Here is a 20,390-nt window from a genome sequence, read left to right as displayed (position 1 = left end):
GATTTCCCCTTACAGAGGCATCCAGAAGCTTTAAACTGCGCATACCATCGCCGAATGGAGTTAGCAGTTGGTGGATCTTTGTTGAACTTCGTCCTGAAGTGTCGTTGCACTGTTATGACTGACTGATGTGAGTGCATTTCAAGCACGACATACGCTTTATCGGCTCCTGTCGCCATTTTGACTCTTTGCGCTAGAGGTGGCAAAAAATAACGTAACTGATAGAAATAACCGGTTACTGAGAAGTAACGGTTACTGCGATAACCGTTCCTCTGATTCTGGCAGTTATTTCAATAACTGTTTAGTGTCAACAGTGCCTCGCGCCATCTGTTGACCGAAGATCGTACTGCGCATTTGGAAGGCGTTCTATAGACCATGGGAATAACTGTGAGACTGCGCGCCATCTGTTGATAAGAACTGTGTACTATTTCGTGGGCCTTCGTTACTTTTAGCATAAACAATTAAATAAAGTTAATGTCCAAGCCGTGGCTGATAGGAGCTGCAGTACAGGCATTAACAAGCACTGTCGTTCCCTTAAGCCACCGCCTTACGTGTTAATTTAGCTTGGACGGGTAGTACAAGTAAAGTTACTTAGGAATTCGAGCGACTATGGAAATAACTGTCAGAGACCTGTATTCTCCTCTGGCAGTTATCGTTATTGGCTCGTAGTTCTAGTTCTCTGGTAGTTATCGGGCTACCACCACAGATAACCTGGAAGCTGGTAACGGAATAACTGTGTGTGTAGACGTTCATGACTCGGTGACTCCAGTTAAAGTCGTTCCAGGTGATATTTCCAGAGAGGATAGTAACTGGAGCGAACAAATATTTTCGTACTGCTACGGAAATAGCCGCTGGCCATCGCGAATGACAAATAACATGTCAGAAAGTATAACATAATACAGTGGAATATAATAATTATTATCCTCATCATTTGTCAGGAGATTGTCAAAATATGTGAATATATCACAGTAACTGCTAATATTTACAGAATTGGTACACTGACAGAATGAAACACAGTTACGTACTTTTAATAAATTTATCGTACACAGAATACCCGATCTTGACTGTTGCAACCAAGTGCTGTCAAAACTGAAATATAGCAGAATTTTTACCTAAGCTGGTCTATCAGTCTCTGTTACGATATTCATCTACAGAGTAGAAGGAGGGGGTCAATGGAAGCGTCTGATTCCACCCGTCTGCTTCGACGTAAAGGTGTTGTGGTGTGTGAATGTCATTACGGCACAGTGTTATGAGTTGGTTTTTGTGTGTCTCTGTGTGTGTGTGTGTGGGGGGGGGGGGGGCTGTCGATCTAGGTTGCAGTGCCGGAATTTGGTGGTGGTAATTAATATATATATATAAATTTTTTTTTTCCTAGCTGTGATGTTTTGTGTATTTATGAAGTATTGAATGTGATTTAATTTATGTAGGGATGATTGATTTGTGGACTTTTGGGATTGTGGTTTTATTTTTCGCAGTTGTAGGTGTTGGTTTTTTGGCATCAGTAGCTGTGGTGGACCTATATAGGTCACCGGAAATGACCGATTCCCATTTTCATAGTTGTGTGTGTTGATGTTTTAGTATCGTCATCTGAGGTTGACCTATGTAGGTCAAGGGAAATGTCTGATTCCAATTTTCGTACTTTTAGTTGTGGGTATTGGTGTTTTGGTATGGTCACCTATAGTTGACCTATATTGTTCAAGGGAAGTGTCCGATTCCTGCAGATTTTGTTGGTGTAGCAGAATGCTGTATTTTTTTCTTTTTGTTCTTTCATTTTGTGTTTGGGATCATGGTGTGTTTTTTTTACTAGCTTGTCCTCACCCTAAAACCCCCAACTTCCCGCAGTTGTCCATTGGTTTGATTGTATTTTTGGTGGAAAATGTTATTGTATTATTTATATGTATCTTCGTGTTTGTTGCCATGTGTATGTAGTGACGTCATAGACACACTTAAAATAGCCATTTCCGGCATATTGATGACGGGTGGAATCAGACACTTCTGTATCAAATAGTCTTTCAAACACACTGTAAACATAATATTCTTCTCGGGTATGCAGCCGGATCATAACGTCTTCATGACACAATATTTCGCGGTCCATCTGGCCGCCATCTTCAGGTGAGAGTGCTGTGCACGAACTCGCCGGAACTGACTTCCTAGCGCAACCTGCGCCCCCTATATAGGCCAGCAGAAGACCCACAACGCGTGCGCGAGAAGGTCCCGTAACTGCCCTCTAGCGCAGTAAAACATACCGCGCTGCCAGTGGTGGAAATAGGCGAAATCGAGATATCGCTGTCAAAAATTAAAAACTTTTTATTCCGACGATCGAAACACAGACCGTTGTTTTTTGATGTCAGATAACACCGGGTCCCAAGTCTTACTTAAAAGATAGCCCTTGTCTCTATTAAGAAGATTGTCAGATAAACGAATCTCTATGAATTCTTTTAAAACACAGTCCCAATAGCGAGATGCGGGGGCAACCATTTGTGTCTTGTCATAGAGCATTCTGTGTCCTTCGGTGAGACAGTGCTCGCCACTGCAGACTTCTCAGGTTGAAGCAGCCGTGTGTGCCGCTGATGCTCAACACATCGGTCCTGAATGGTCCGGATTGTCTGCCCAATATAAGCCTTCCCACAATGGCAAGGGATCTTGTACACGCCGGGCTTCCTCAAACCCAAGTCATCCTTTACAGAGCCAAGGAGCGCTCTAATCTTGGCTGGCGGACGAAAAATACTTTTGATGTGGTATCTTTTCAGAATTCTTCCTATCTTCGAGGAAATGCTCCCGGCAAAAGGCAAAAAGGCCACCGATTTGCAGGTATCTTCTGGTGGTTCAGGTGAAGGTCCATACTGGAAAGCACGGACGGATCTGTTTATCTGTATAGCCATTCTGCTTGAACACAACCTTAAGATGGTCCAATTCTTGTGTCAAGCTTTCTCCATCTGAAATGGCATAAGCTCTTCTCGCCAACGTCGCAGGACCCCCGTACGCTGGAACGATGGATGACAGCTAGAAGCATGCAGGTAACGGTCCGTGTGCGTAGGCTTTCAATAACACCTGTGTCCCAGTGTCCCATCATCCTTTCTGTACACCAGAACATCCAGAAACGGAAGCTTCCCATCACTTTCCACCTCCATGGTAAACCTTGATGCTAGGATGCAGGGAATTAAAATGATCTAGAAGGCGGTCAGAGCTTCTCTCCCATGAGGCCACACCATAAACGTATCGTCAACGTACCTCAAAAACAAGTTGGTTTTAAGGACGCCGTCTTCAGCGCCATGTCCTCAAAATCTTCCATAAAAAGATTGGCGACTATTGGGGACAATGGGCTCCCCATAGCCACTCCGTCAGTCCCATTGTCCCCAATAGTCGCCAATCTTTTTATGGAAGATTTTGAGGACATGGCGCTGAAGACGGCGTCTTAAAACCAACTTGTTTTTGGAGGTACGTTGACGATACGTTTATGGTGTGGCTCATGGGAGAGAAGCTCTTGACCGCCCTTCTAGATCATTTTAATTCCCTGCATCCTAGCATCAAGTTTACCATGGAGGTGGAAAGTGATGGAAGCTTCCGTTTCTGGATGTTCTGGTGTACAGAAAGATGATGGGACACTGGGACACAGTGTTTATCGAAAGCCTACGCACACGGACCGTTACCTGCATGCTTCTAGCTGTCATCCATCGTTCCAGCGTACGGGGGTCCTGCGGACGTTGGCGAGAAGAGCTTATGCCATTTCAGATGGAGAAAGCTTGACACAAGAATTGACCATCTTAAGGTTGTGTTCAAGCAGAATGGCTATACAGATAAACAGATCCGTCGTGCTTCCAGTATGGACCTTCACCTGAACCACCAGAAGATACCTGCAAATCGGTGGCCTTTTTGCCTTTTGCCGGGAGCATTTCCTCGAAGATAGGAAGAATTCTGAAAAGATACCACATCAAAAGTATTTTTCGTCCGCCAGCCAAGATTAGAGCGCTCCTTGGCTCTGTAAAGGATGACTTGGGTTTGAGGAAGCCCGGCGTGTACAAGATCCCTTGCATTGTGGGAAGGCTTATATTGGGCAGACAATCCGGACCATTCAGGACCGATGTGTTGAGCATCAGCGGCACACACGGCTGCTTCAACCTGAGAAGTCTGCAGTGGCGGAGCACTGTCTCACCGAAGGACACAGAATGCTCTATGACAAGACACAAATGGTTGCCCCTGCATCTCGCTATTGGGACTGTGTTTTAAAAGAATTCATAGAGATTCGTTTATCTGACAATCTTCTTAATAGAGACAAGGGCTATCTTTTAAGTAAGACTTGGGACCCGGTGTTATCTGACATCAAAAAACAACGGTCTGTGTTTCGATCGTCGGAATAAAAAGTTTTTTAATTTTTGACAGCGATATCTCGATTTCGCCTATTTCCACCACTGGCGGCGCGGTATGTTTACTGCGCTAGAGGGCAGTTACGGGACCTTCTCGCGCACGCGTTGTGGGTCTTCTGCTGGCCTATATAGGGGGCGCAGGTTGCGCTAGGAAGTCAGTTCCGGCGAGTTCGTGCACCAGCACTCTCACCTGAAGATGGCGGCCAGATGGACCGCGGAAATATTGTGTCATGAAGACGTTATGATCCGGCTGCATACCCGAGAAGAATATTATCAATTATTACGCCGGGAAAGCCTTCGTAGCCACACTGTAAACCGTGCCTTATCTGAAACCAAGTTTTTAATGGTTGCTGACTTGCTGGCAGTTTATTGAAAATGCATGTTCCTGAATATTGGACCCCTTTTGGACCAAGGTAACTAATTTTAGGTCTTTATGTAGATTGCTGTTCCCATTTCTAGTACTGATATTATGTATTAAGCTATTGGTTGGAAATACTTGAAACAAATTTCATAAAGGAATAAATATACTAGGAAGCAGTAGTTAGAATACAAAGTTCCTTGAACAGGTTCCTACATGATGTTCTTTAATTGATACCACAAACGATTTTTATTACACGCTTTTACATGCGAAAAACTTTTGCTACGTTTGATAAGTTACCACAGAATATGCTCCCTTATGAAATAATAGAATGAAAAAAATGTGTTATGCCCTTCCCAACTGAATTTATTATCGAGTTGTGGTCCCAGAAATGTAACACTGTCAACCTTTTCGATCTGCATGTCTTCATATGTTATAAACATGCTGTCGCTGGAGAAATCGAGCAGTTTGCAAATCTGACATAAAACTTGGATTAGCGTACTCACACTTTCCCCAATAGGACTAGCTTTTACAGCACAGGAGTAAACGAATCTGTCACATTACGTATATTTTTTGTTGTATTATAAGGCTGTACACTTTATTCTATTATGTGAGCAGCACAAGAAATTAAGCTTCGAATTTAACCTACAGTACTCAGTTTACATATTACTTCATACTTAAAAACGCACGTTGTTAACATTTTACTTAAACAGTGCTTTGGCGAAGTTCCGCGTACTTTCTGTCGCAGCTGCGAAGATAATATTTCTAATAGCGACCGATAACCTACAAACATATAATATGAAACACTAATAATCGTTCTAACATCAACTAAAATGTACCCGGAGTTAATAAGCTAAGGTTATGACACGATTCATACGACATTCCTGCTATTTCAAACTACTCGCAGTTATACTGATAACTAAACTGATGGATTCCAACTATGTCGTTATTTAACTGTCGGAGTTATCGGTATTCGCTAGCGAAAAATAACTTGGCAGTTATTAATAACCATTAACGATAACGGTTATCAAAGAATAACTGGAACTGTGATAACGGTTACTCCACAATAACCCTTTGGCCCACCTCTACTTTGCGCTCTCGAGCGCTCTGGCGGGAGAAACCTGAAGTGCGGCTTCAGCCGAACAAAACTTTATGAGTTTTTCTACGTATCTGTAGTGTGTCGTGACCATATGTCAATGAATGGAGCTACAGTGAATTTATGAAATCGCTTCAATCATTTGTAATAGCCCTGTATTTAACACAACTGAGCCGGCCAGTGTGGCCGAGCGGTTCTAGGCGCTACAGTCTGGAACCGCGCGACCGCTACGGTCGCAGGTTCGAATCCTGCCTCGAGCATGGATGTGTGTGACGTCCTTAGGTTAGTTAGGTTTAAGTAGTTCTAAGGTCTAGCAGTTAACCTCAGCAGCTAACCTCAGCAGTTAAGTCCCTTAGTGCTCAGAGCCATTTGAACCATTTGACTTTCCCACATAAAGTCTAGACACTGAACGACTCTTTACAACCAGTGAACATAATTATGCTATTTCTAAACACGCTACTAGACTTATGTTACTCGCCAGACCTCCCTCAATTTTCTTTAAATATCTTTAAATTAGTCACATGGGGCGTCCCGCGTGAACGCTTACTCCTCAGGGTCTCAATCTCAACTACATTCGGGTGTAAAATTCTTCGGACTCTGAATGGGCCACAATACACGTTAAAGAATTTCTTGCACAGGTATTTGTGCTTTTTAGATAGCCGGTGGGATTTTACCAATATTCCCCCCCCCCCCCCCCCCCCCCCCCCAACGAATAAATTCATTTCTCTAATTGAACATTTCTGTTGTTGTTTCCTTCTTCGAGCTTGTTTCCTTATCTGCTCGAGAGCCGACCGTACCACCTCCATGAGTCTTCTCCTGGCCGCTGGGGGAAAATTAACAAACTCCCTGATTCTGTCGGTGGGTGGTCTATTCTTCAGACCACGGACAGGGGACTCACCTGTAGATTCGTGCGGGGGGGTTGTTAATTATTTCTTGGAATTCACTCTGGAACTCGTCCCACCTACGGTGATGCTTGTGGCAATACAATATACACATTTTATTTAATTCTTTAATTATCGGTTCACTTGGGTTCGAGGACAGGCGAAAACGAGCCCTGTACACCGCTTTCAGTTTCTTTTTACGTAACACGTTTTGCCACATCTGTGATCGGAACTGTACCCCATTATCCGAGATGACATTGTCTACCCTTCCAACGTCCGCCAGAAACTTCTCTACGAATGCTTTGGTTACTGACTTCGCCGTTGCATACCGCAAGGGTGTAAAGGTCACATATTTCGAAGTAAGGTCTCCCGTCACGAGCACATACCGAAAACCTGATCGCGTGACAGGAAGTGGGCCTAGTAAGTCCGTAGCGGCAAATTTCCTATGTTTGGTTGGCTCAATAAGGTAGGGTGGACTTTGATGGGTCACTGTAGAAGATTTTGCTTTCTGACAAGCTGTACAAGTTGCCAAGACCTTGCGAATCGTCTTGTCTATATTGTTAAAATAGACGGATTGTCTTAACTTCACGAAGCACTTGCGGGGGCCAAAATGTGCATGGCTGAGGTGGGTATACCGCACTAGTTTATTGATAAAGTCTTCAGGTATGCACAGCACCCAGACGTCCTCATTTTCACTCTTCCTGCGAAACTACACACCGTCACAGACCTTGTAGAGCCGCCAGATGTTCACCTGGTTGTTGTCTACCCATTTGTCCTTCACATCTCTCCTAATCGGGTCCTTTTCTTGTTTCTCTCTCGTGTTAGTTAATACTGTCGAATCATAATTCTCAAATGGAACTTGTTTCAGGTACATTACATCGAAGCGTTGCTCATTCAGATCATCGTCACCATCTTTGGGGAACCCTACCGGTGCTCTCGATAACGCGTCGGCTACTCTTTGCCTTACCGGGCAGATGATGAGTAGTGAACTGGAACTCTTGCAGGTACAGGGTCCAGCGAGCGAACCGCTTATGCGTCAGCTTCGCCATCATTAGTACTTGAAGGGTCTTACGATCGATGTAAACCTTCGTAGTGCGTTCGTACAAAAAGAATCTAAATTTGCTAAATCCACATAAAATGGCGAGGGCCTCGAGCTCAGTTACCGAATAGTTCCTTTCTGCTCTATTAAGTATCCGACTGGCGAATGCGACAGTTTGCTGCGTTATTACGCCGTCCTGCACAGTCTCCTGGAACAGGTGCACGCCAATGCCGACCCGTGAACTGTCTGATGCGAGACAGAATTCCTTTTCTAGATCCGGGTGCGACAGTTCAAATGGTTCAAATGGCTCTGAGCACTATGGGACTCAACTTCTGAGGTCATTAGTCCCGTAGAACTTAGAACTAGTTAAACCTAACTAACCTAAGGACATCACACACATGCCCGAGGCAGGATTCGAACCTGCGACCGTAGCGGTCTCGCGGTTCCAGACTGCAGCGCCTAGAACCGCACGGCCACATCGGCCGGCGGTGCGTCAGTATGGGTACATTAAGGAGCGCGTCCTTTAGGGCTTCCAACTCACGCTGGGCCTGTTCATTCCATTTCCAGGAAGTGTTTTAGAAAGTCAGGTGACAAAGGTAGGGCATATTGATCGTACTCTTAATAAATTTCTTATAAAAATTAATTAACCCAAGAAAGCTACAGACTTGCCTTCTGGAACTGGGGACGGCGTATTCCCTTATAGCCCGTAGATTCTCTGTATCAGGGCGGATTCTGGCAGACGAAATTACACGTCTGAGGAAATTAACTTCGGTGCACCCAAAGTTAGACTTCTTTATTTTTAACGTCACTCCGTGCTCTCTGAAGGCTTGTAGCAATTGAGTGAGTGTGTCGTTATGGGCGGCCCATGATTTTTCCGCTATTAACACGTCATCAGTATACAGGGTCAACCTCTTCCTCAAACTCTCAGGTATTACAGTGTTGAGACCGCGTAGAAATGCTGCTGATGAGATGTTCAGACCGAATGGCAATTTTCGGAACTGATAACACCGGCTATAGCACAGGAAAGCAGTAATTCTCAATAGTCAGGGTGTAACTCGATCTGCCAGTAGCTCGTGCGCAAATCCACAGAGGACAGGACCTTCATGCCATGAAAGCATTGTAACAGCTCGTCCATCGTTTCCGGGCGGTCAGTCTCGGTCGCAATGACCATGTTTATTTGACAGGAATCGAGGACTAGTCGTATTGAGCCACCACGTTTCGTTACAATGTGGAGAGGACTGTTATATGATCAGGTGGAATGCTTGATAACTCCCTGTTCTAGCACTGCTTTTCTCTCTGCCTCCAGCCGGCCGGTGTGGCCGTGCGGTTCTAGGCGTTTCAGTCTGGAACCGCGTGACCGCTACGGTCGCAGGTTAGAATCCTGCTTCGGGCATGGATGTGTGTGATGTCCTTAGGTTAGTCAGGTTTAATTAGTTCTAAGTTCTAGGCGGCTGATGACCTCAGAAGTTAAGTCGCATAGTGCTCAGAGCCATTTGAACTCTCTGCCTCCACCTGTTCTTTGAATACCAAATGGATAGGGTATAGAGTTGCGAAAAATTTACGGTGTGGTTTAATCCTGAAATTATACACAAAACCTTTTATAGTGCCTGGTGCATCTGAGAAGAAGTCGCGGTACTGGGACAACAAGCTTCTCAGCTCCTCCCAGTATTTTGGGTGTTCGACATGACGAACCTTCTCACCCAACATTTCATCCATAAAGGTCCTGCCTGTCTGATTCTCCCCCTCTAACAGTTCTGACTGAGATACCACAAACCCTATCGCACTACCATCCTCTATGGTCGTTCCATCCACACAGTCCGAAATTTAAGTCGTGCTACACTATCGGTTGTATTAAGTTCTATGAAACGTCCTTCCACATTCAAGCTGACGCGATAAAAATGCAAGAATTCCAGCCCCAACATCATATCCACTGAGAGAGGAGCCACCACAAGAAAATTTGCGCTAAGAGCCACAGATTGACACGTGAAGTCGATGAGTTCTTGTTTCGTAAGAGCACCATCTTACCACCGATCGCCCCCCTAATTTTTGTTCTCTGGAGGGGTAACACAGGCCACTTCTGCTCCCTCATACACATTTCAAACACGCTCTCACTGACTACGGACACGTGGCTCCCTGTGTCAAGGATACATTGGACGCTAACATATTTAATGTTCACCAACATTACTGGGTAAGAGATCAGACAGCGGCCCTCCTTTTCCCTCAACAGATGCTCTCTGATCCCTTCCGGCTCTATGTACAACAACATGGGTTATCCTAACGGCCAATCGGAGCAACCCTTGCTACTTCTCTCTAGTCACTCACGTTCCTGACTCGTGCCCCCTACCTGTCCCGCATTATGTCAGGGATCAGGCCTCGAATCTCTACAATGTTCGCCGGTGGTGCGTCATTTCGCACAGATTCGTTATGCGCATATCTGCGTCTCTCATCAAGGGGATTACGATGGGAGAAGTTATTTCCGCGTGAATCTCGGTTCCAACGTGGACCGTTGGGTCTTGGCCGCCGCCATGGCCATCCGCCCCCGTTCCTGTCACACGGGCGCGCAGACGCCGGCCGGTTATAATCCGTCTGCACGCTGTAGCGCAATTCACTACCTCTCTCGTACCCTAATTCTTGTGGCAGAAGTTGAAAAGACTTGATGTCGTTCAGCCCTCTCCCTGCAATTGCTATGACGCGCTGTAGTCGCTGAGGGAACTTCGTTAGGCATATGCGAATCAGTTTTGGCGGATAATATGTCGCGTCTAAGAACTGATTTCGTTGCACTGACTCTTTGAAATAAACCATCGGATGCTGATGATTGGCTTCGGCGAAACGCTTAGTCATCAAAATGCCAAGTTTCACTCGATCTTGAGTGCTCTTTGACCAAAACTCGTCGAGGAATGCTTCCCTAAACTCTCTGTATGGCCGACAGCCTCTCATTAACTCCTTATTCTCACCGCCGCTTTGCTACGGAGAAACCCGCAGACTAAGTTCATTGTGAGAGCAGACCTCCATGAGGAAGGGGAAGCATCTTGGAATTAATCGATCCACAAGCGGGGGTGAATTTCACCAGATGGATCAGGCAAGGCACTGTATTTTTGGACTGAGGGGAAGTGCCGCCTATTTTCGTCTTCCTGGGCCTCGCTAACCCGTCTTCGTTGTGCGGCCTCTGTGACGTGCTCCCGTCCCGCAGGCAGCACAATTTTTCACTACGATCTTGCAAGTCGTTCGCACTGTTTCGTCTCTCCTCACGTTCATCCCAGTGTTGTCTATTGTCGGCCGATATTATACCCTGGATTGACTCGCTACGCCTACTCATCTGGTGCAGTTCCTGTAACGCCCTTCGATTTGCTTTGATAATTTCGTTTTGATCCTCCTACAAGCGAAGCAGTGACCGAATTTCTGCGCTGACGCCCGTTCCTACTGGCTGCGTCCGGTCGGAGTTCGCACTATTTTTTGTGGACAGGTGTTCTAATGTGGCTGAGATCGATTCTAACCGTTCAGTGACCTTACTAACTTCTTGTTCATTGCGTGACAGCTTATGGTATACCTCCTGCACTAATGCATCTTGTTCCTTGCTTACTTCTACTGCCACTTCTCGAATTTTATCGGGATCTGCATCCATCACTACTCCTGCACTGCCGCCTACATTACTTTCAATGGCAGTTATACGGCTCTCCAACCGTTGGTTCACGCTAACTCGCCCATCTATTACCTCACCAATGTGACTACAAATTTCCTCTTTCCACGACTCCACCTCTTCTAAAGTTTTCTTTACTTCGTCCATATCCCTCCTCAACTCGGATGTCACTCTTGTGGTCTCTGTTATAAAAGACTCCATATTTTCGAGCTTTGAACACAGCCGTTTGTTCCTCTCTCGCGGTCTCGTTCTTTCAGTGCATCCTGCCCTTCCTTAATGGTTTTCAATCGTTACTACTGTTCTTTCCAAGCATTTTCTTGTCCTTCCTGAATGGTTTTTAGTCGTTCCTTCATCAGCTGCATTATTAGCGCCGGAAAACCCGTTAGGTCGAAAGCAGGAGATGCCGGCTGGCCTAAGGAATACCCTGCCCTGGTTTCCACGGGTTCAGTGCACTCTGTTACTACCTGTCTTTGGCGAGCGCTGTCTTCTAAGCTCGCCTCGAAACCTGCCTGCTCCATAGTGGTGGGTAAGACTACCGGTACTTCCGCCACCCGGGACGTATTCTCGACGTACCCGTCTGCCGTTGCCAACGAGTCCGCCAAATCCACTAACTTTCTCGTACATAAGCGGGTGGTAATGCTCATAGTTAGTTTACCGGGGCCTGACGTGGCTGTCTACTGACTGCATAACCGCTCGCTCCCACTAATTACAGACGCGCAGAAAAATTCAAGCACGCTCACCTAATCGAAATTTACCAACAAAAATTAACCTCTCTCTCAAAAATACAGAGAGAAACATAAAACAAATGAGTGCAACGCAGTAGTCAACGCAGCACACCAACACTGCAAGAAGAAACACAAAAAACCATTCCTGTTGCAAAGAATAATTAAATTAAAATTATCCCTACTTATGGAGTATCAGAAGATTCCTAGCAGTAGGATCCTGACACAGTGTCGCCATGTAAAGAGGAGCCTTGCCCATTAAAAGGGATCGAGAATGGCAGGGCCTCCCCGTTCACCGCATAACGTGGATTTTGCTCACAACTGCCCTATCAGTGCGACTTTCCTTTATCTAGAAGGGAGGACTGGGGTTGAGTGAGTCAGGCAGCAGTAGCCGACCGAGACAGACGCAGCAACAGGAAAGTAACCGATATTGTATCATTTAGGAGTTCCTAACCAGGAGCGAATTTTATTGTATCATATGTGTACTTTAATAGTTTAGTTTCTTGAGTTTTTGGGTGTAAATTTAATATCTCATAAGCACAGTTGTCGCGTTTTCGTCTGAGTCGGAAAGTAAACCAATTTTGTAACATATTACAAGTTCCTAATCAGGGGCAAATTATTTAGTTTCATCTGAGTGCGTCGGTAGTTACGTTTTCGAATATCTGCGTATTAACAGACACAGTTCGTGCGTTTCCAACAGGGTCTAGAGTAGAGTTCCGCAGCACGTGCCGATAGTCCGTTTATCTGCATAGTTTAGTTTTCCACGGTCTTTAGTATGGACAGGGACTGCGATTGTCGTGTGCAGGTGCGAGCCGAGTTGGTGACACTTCGCTCTCAGCTTCAGGCTGTGATAGCTTGAGGCTGCAGTGAATGGGCACCACTGTTGTGGGCCGGCCGTGGGGATCCAACGGACGTCCAGCACGTCAGAGTCCTCCGATCGGTCCTCACCGGTGGCCAACCCAGTTACTGCTAGCACTGAGGCTGACCCTTCACCTGTGGTCGAGTGGGGGGTCGCCCCAGGGCGAAGCAGGCGGCGAAAGACTTCCCAGGCGGTCGCACATAAGGCCTCCCCGGTTTGTCTGACAAACAGGTTCCAGGTGCTGTCTGTGGCTGACACTGTCGCTGAGTCAGATGCTGTCGCCTGTCCTGTTTCAGAGGAAACCACTCAGCCTGCAAGATCCGGGCAGGCGCAGAGGGTGGGATTATTGGTAGTTGGGAACTCTAATGTTAGGCGCGTTATGGGGCCCCTTAGGGACTTGGCTGACAAGAAGGGTAAGAAAACCAGTGTGCACACCGTGTGCATACCGGGTGGAGTCATTCCAGATGTGGAACGAGTCCTCCGGGATGCCACGAAGAGCGCAGGGTGCAGCCAACTGCAGGTGGTTGCTCACGTCGGTACCAATGATGTGTGTCACTTTGGATCAGAAGAGATTCTCTCTGGTTTCGAGTGGCTAACAGAAGTGATAAAGGCTGCCAGTCTTGCTTGAAAGATGAAAGCAGAGCTGACCATTTGCAGCATAGTCGACAGGACCGATTGCGGACCTCTGGTACAGAGCCGAGTGGAGGGTCTGAATCAGAGGCTCAGACGGTCTGCGGCACCGTGTAGGCTGCAGATTCCTCGACTTGCGCCAAAGGGTGGTTGGATTTCCGGTTCCGCTGAATAGGTCAGCAGTCCACTACATGCAGGAGGCGGCTACACGGGTAGCAGGGGCTGTGTGGCGTGGACTGGGCGGTTTTTTAGATTAGCGGGTCTCGGGAAAACACAAGAAGGGCTTCAGTCACAAAGGGTGCTAGCTGAACACAGGAAGAACGTAGATACAGGAACCACTGGTATATCAGTTGTAAATTGTCGTAGCTGTGTTGGGAAAGTACCAGAGCTCCAAGCACTAATAGAAAGTATTGATACTCAAATAGTTAGAGGCACTGAAAGCTGGCTAAAGCCGGATATAAGCTCAGCCGTAATTTTTGCGAAGGACCTAATGGTGTTCCGAAAGGATAGGCTAAACACGGTTGGCGGTGGCGTGTTTGTTGCGGTCAGAAGTAGTTTATCTTGTCGCCAAGCCTGCCGGTGTGGCCGAGCGGTTCTAGGCGCTTCAGTCTGGAACCGCGCGACCACTACGGTCGCAGGTTCGAATCCTGCCTCGGGCATGGATGTGTGTGATGTCCTTAGGTTAGTTAGGTTTAAGTAGTTCTAAGTTCTAGGGGACTGATGCCCTTAGAAGTTAAGTCCCATAGTGCTCAGAGCCATTTGAACCATTTTTTTGTGATTTCCTGTCAGATAGGACACAGTTCGTAGTAACTGACGGAAAGTCATCGAGTAAAAGAGAAGTGATTTCTGGCGTTCCCCAAGGTAGTGTTAGAGGCTCTTTGCTGTTCCTTATCTGTATAAAAGATTTGAGAGACAATCTGAGTACCCGTCATCGGTTGTTTGTAGATGACGCCGTTGTTTATCGAGTAATAAAGTCATCATAAGATCAAAACAAACTGCAAAACGATTTAGAAAAGATACCTGAATGTTGCGAAAAGTGTCAATTGACCCTAAATAATGAAAATTGTGAGGTCATCCACATGAGTGCTAAAAGGAACTCGTAAAACTTCGGTTACAAGATAAACCAGTCTAATCTAAAAGCCGTAAATTCAACTAAATACCTGGGTATTACAATTACGAACAACTTAAATTGGAAGGAACACATAGAAAATGTTGTGGGGAGAGGCTAACCAAAGACTGCGTTTTATTGGCAGGACACTTAGAAAATGTAACAGACCTACTAAGGAGACTGCCTACACTACGCTTGACCGTCCTCTTTTAGAATACTGCTGCGCGGTGTGGGATCCTTACCAGATAGGACTGACGCAGTACATCGAAAAAGTTCAAAGAAAGGCAGCACGTTTTGTATTATCGCGAAATATGGGAGAGAGTGTCACAGAAATGATACAGGATTTGGGCTGGAAATCATTGAAAGAAAGACGTTTTTCGTTGCGACGGAATCTTCTCACGAAATTCCAATCACCAATTTTCTCCTCCGAATACGAAAATATTTTGTTGACACCGACCTACATAGGTAGGAACGATCACCACGATAATATAAGGGAAATCAGAGCTCGTACGGAAAGATATAGGTGTTCATTCATTTCACGCGCTATACGAGATTGGAATAGTAGAGAATTGTGAAGGTGGTTCGATGAACCCTCTGCCAGGCACTTGAATATGATTTGCAGAGTATCCATGTAGATGTAGCTGTAGAATTTCATACAGATCACCACATACAAGAGTCGTCGGCGCATCGGAAAGGATTAGGACGTGGCGCTAGGATCGTCTATCTGACTGCATAAAAAAATATCAACCACGATCAAACGAAAACTACTCATTGGATTTACAATCAATTTTATCATCTTAAGAGGAGCATTTTCAGTAGGAGGCCTTGCAATGCTAGCATTTCCTCAATATCTCTATAAATGGGGTTATCACTTTTCATTGAAAGTCGGATTAAAAGCACAACAATTTACTATAAATTGAAATTACACTTGTAAAAAGGAAGTATAATTATTAAGTTTGAGTATACAATTTTGTTACCTATGGATGTTAATACAAGACTGGGGGGGCATAGGGGGATATGGGCTAAATTCAGCAGTCACACACAATACTAGCGTTCGAAATGAACAAGGGAAGGTGGTAGCTGACCATCCAGAAAAGAATTTATTCTAATAGTTAGTGAAAGGTAAGGGATGGGATCCAAAAGCTAATACGTAAATATACTGAAAAGCCAAACTATGAACTACTTGTCGATGCACGTTATTAAAGCAGCCTCCCGTCCGTAAGCTAATAAAATCCATAAAACCCATTCTGGAACACTTTGGTTTACGAATACGAATAACAAGAGGTTCAATTTAGATCTTGTGTGCAGAACTACTCGCCACCTGTTCACACGTGGGAGACAAAGAAGGGAAAACCTAACACACAAAAGGCAGTTATGAAATGTTCACTAATATCACAGAGTATTGGAGAAGGAAAGACATTCGTTGAAGGCGAAGTGATTACAAGGCGGCCTGAATTATACCGAACGTGGTGACTGAGAGTCCCACGTATGTTTTGCATACTGCAACCGACCAGGCTCTGACGCCAAATCCATAAACAAAATAGCAAAATGAGGAAGAAATAAAAGCAATGAAGCTCAAATCCTCCCGAAATTAAACATCAACTAACACTTTAACATGTATCCGCTGCTCATTCCACTTCTGAATCTAGCAAACACACGCATGCTTACCAGCTTGCAACCGTCTTCTTCTGGATCTTGCCACCGACTCCCCACGACTGCTAACCGCCTACCGGCCGTTGCTCCAGTGGAGCCGGGCCTTGTGCGGGTGGGAATTGGCGCACTTTTCGCCGGCCAATCATGTGGTATGGATCTGCCACCGAACTAGCTGCCATTCAAGCAGACATTTCCGATTTAGCGGAGTGACTCGTGATTGGGTAGAATTTAGTCAGGGAGTCGTCAGGGAGGCCTCTTTGCAGAACCAAACGTGCAGGAGAAACATAGTTTTTGGTTGGTACTACTAATTAGAAGAATAAGAAGAAGGACAACTTTGGCATCTCCAAGTTATTCAAACCACCAGCACATCCTTCCAACCTCAAATGTCAGCGCGGGAAAAGGAAAGCCAACATGGCTAGCTGATGGAGACTACTGAATATGAAGATAAAATAAAGGTATCTGGCTCCAATCCTCTCTCCAGCTTCATTATGCTGTCGATACTGAAAAATTCAGCAGAATAGCAGGCATGCTATTACCGTATTAGTAATGATAATAATATGACTACAATATTGTAAATCGTAAATAAATGAAAGAAGTGCAAGGTAGATGCATGTCTTTCATTGTCTTCTCCTCTCTGTGTTCTACAGACGAGAAACGCAAACTCCCAGCCACGAGGACGGAGTTCAGATAACATCTCAACTTGATTATATGCAGAAGAAGTGCTCTCAATCACTGAACGCCTGTGCTCAATGACGACTCACTACCCGGAGGCGAAGTCCTGAAACGTATAAGTTCGCAACAGCACAGTGACTAACCGTTCTAACTATAAAATCTTCTGAGAGAAAAGACAGCAACTCTGTCTGTAGGAAAAAAGTTGATACTGAGCGAATATCAGGCACGTGCGCTCCAAACGGAAGACCTCTTGTTCTCCACTGCTGACCTTCCAGCAAAGCTCGGCTCCCCTCCGTCGCAACTGCAGAATGTGAATCATTCTCGAAACCACGGAATATTCTCCCTCTCTACAGGTTCTTCTGAACGCCGATCAACCATATTTTAGTCTTTTGTCGTCCAGCACGGAAATTTTGCGAGGAAATACCTATCCTCGTTAATTAGGAATACATTCAATGATACACTACTCAGAGTAAAAATCATCGGAAATAAATTAGCCTGCGTAATTTGCGAGGTAACGCTTCCTCGTTCCTGTCTGCTGCGTCCAAGATTTTCAGAGTTTCCTAAGTATTATCCGGTTATTCCTCTGGCCCTACTACAATCCGGCCATCCGCCGTTGTATTGTGCTTCAGCGCTCAGGTGCCCCGACCGTCCGTCTTGGCCACTTCCTGTTTTAAGTAGGACCAATGCATCTGTGCAGGCTTTTCCACCCAGGCCTTAGTTACGCCTGCCGGTTCATTTCCACTGGCGTTCCAACCTCTACTAGTAAAGGCAACCATTCATTACGCCGTTTTGATAATAAAGACACTCCGTCACCTTTCATGCAACAAGCGTTAACAACTATTTACGTGACAAAGTCAGTCTTCTTCAAATACTCAAATATACTATGTACAACCTATCACATGATACCTAATTCCGGTTGTAAATCACAACAAAGTATGTAGATGAGTGCTTGTAAGGTGCGAAATTATAGCCACCTTACAATCTTTGTACGCTCTATCCTCACATGGCTCAATTATCGTATGGATTAGTATTATAAGGAAGTTATTTGATCGACAGCAGTTACTTTGCTTTTTTTCAACATAATTAAAAGTCTTTTTTTATTATAAAATAGCAATACTCTACAATCTGCATTTCTTAACACTTTGATTTATCTGTACTGTTGTCTGCATGTGTCAATATTTATCTATTAATTGACCATCTGCCTTAAGGAAGATTACGCATTTCTCAACACTTTTTACCAGATGTGATGGAATTACACACTAATTTTCCACCATTTTACCCTATAGCCCAGCATACTGACTTCATTACTCCTATTTATCCTTATTTTCATTTATTGATATACAGGATGATTGTAATTACAGTCAAACTTTCAAAACGCTGTAGAAATAACACCATTGGTCAGAATGACGTCAAATTGCAATGTAATATTATCGGAGAAGGGGAAAAGCGTATAGCAGAAGAAATAAAACAGTGTGAAAATTGATCAATAGATGGCGCTGTATGTGTCAGGATACGTAAATAAAAACACCTGTCATGCGCACGACCAACTGAAGTTGGTATAAAGAAGCCAGGTACAAGACTTTTCCATTCGCGTCTGCGACGTTCGCTATGACTGTCTCAATACAGGATCGTGCTCTGCTTGTAAAGCTGTATTACAATAATGATAACTGTGCACACGTCGCTCTGCAGAAATTTCGGACACTGAAGGGTTTGAAAAAAGGCGTTGGTTCGATGACTGCCGTGGGTCTGGAGAAAATGATTCGGAAATTCGAAAAGACGGGTTCTTTTAGTGTTCAACTTGGCAGAGGGAGGAAACGAATTGATTCGACGTCAGTGGAAGCAGTAGCCACAGCAATGCAGGAGGAGACTAGTGGTGGTGTGCAAACGTGTAGCGCACGGAGAATTGCCCGTGCATTGGACATAACCGTGAGCACAGTGCGTAAAATCCTACGAAACATCCTTCTTTGCTATCCATTCAAAATAACCCATCTGCACGAGTTGCTTCCTGTTGACCTGCCAGCAAGAGAGACCTTTGCTTTAGAATTTCTTGGTCGCTTGGAAGTGGACAATGATTGGCCGTGGGAGATGTTGTGGACAGACGAAGCCCACTTCCATCTGACAGGATATGTCAATACATAGAATTGTCGAATATGAGCAAGGGAAAATCCTCACGCATATCAACCAGTACCACTTCATCCTGAAAAGATCTGTGTGGTGTGGGTTTACATCATTTATCATAGTGCCATATTTTTTCGAAGAGACAGAGGCTTCCGATCCTGTTACCTTTTACGCAACCACGTCATTACAGCTTTCCAACAACGAGGATGTGTGCAGGGGATCATTTTTATGCAAGATGGCGCACCTCCGCATATTGCAAATCCAGTTAAACAGCTGCTGAAGCGCCATTTCGGAAATGCTAGAATTATCAGCCCCCATTTCCCTATAGCCCGGCCATCCCGATCACCTGATCTTAATTCATGTGACTTCTGGCTGTGGGGCTATCTGAAAGCTGATGTGTTCAGTGTTCCGATTGCAAACTTAGCTGCACTGAAGGTGCGCATTGCGGAACACATTCTGAACGTGATCCCGGAAAACACAACGATCAGTTGTGGAACATGCTGTTTCTCGATTTCAACTTGTTGCAGAAAACGGTGGACAGCATATTGAACATGTTTGCACCAGTCACACGGAATAATCCGATTTGATTTTGATTGATGCTTTTTATACGGTTTTTGGCCTCAGGACAATTAAAAACCGATTTTTCCCATCCGATGTGATACGACCTTGCTGTAGTGGATGGGCTTATGTAACTAACAGTATCACAATTGTACGCCCATGCACACTGTGTAGTGCGGTTTGTTTAAAGTCAAACGTACACCTTAGACATTGTTGCATGATTCATTTGTCATTTGTAGTCGACCAATATTAAATTATGATGCTTACAACGCCATCTATTGCTACATTTTGTAACTATTTATTTTTCTCCTGTCATAATTTTCGCCCTTCTCCGACTTTATTCCGTTGCAATTTGACGTCATTCTGACCAGAGGTGTTTTTTCTTACAGCGGTTTCAAAGTTTAACTTTAATTATGATTACCCTGTATTTCTTTTTTTACAAATTTCGCCGCTTCATTCTCCCTTTTATCTTCGTCAGCCTATTGACCTCATTATTTACATATATTTTTGGTGTGAGGAGCAGGAAGAGATTAGGGTTTCGCGTCCCATCGACAACGAGGTCATTAGAGATGGAGCACAAGTTCGGTTTAGGCAGGGATGGAGAAGGAAAGTAGCCGAGCCTTTCCGAAGGAACCATTCCAGTATTTACCTTATGTGATCTAGGGAAATCGGGAAAACCTAACTCATCAAGATGGCCT

This window comes from Schistocerca piceifrons, chromosome X (assembly GCF_021461385.2).
Source record: "Schistocerca piceifrons isolate TAMUIC-IGC-003096 chromosome X, iqSchPice1.1, whole genome shotgun sequence".
In the NCBI taxonomy this organism is placed as follows: domain Eukaryota; kingdom Metazoa; phylum Arthropoda; class Insecta; order Orthoptera; family Acrididae; genus Schistocerca; species Schistocerca piceifrons.
Note: the sequence above shows the minus strand (reverse complement) of the source record.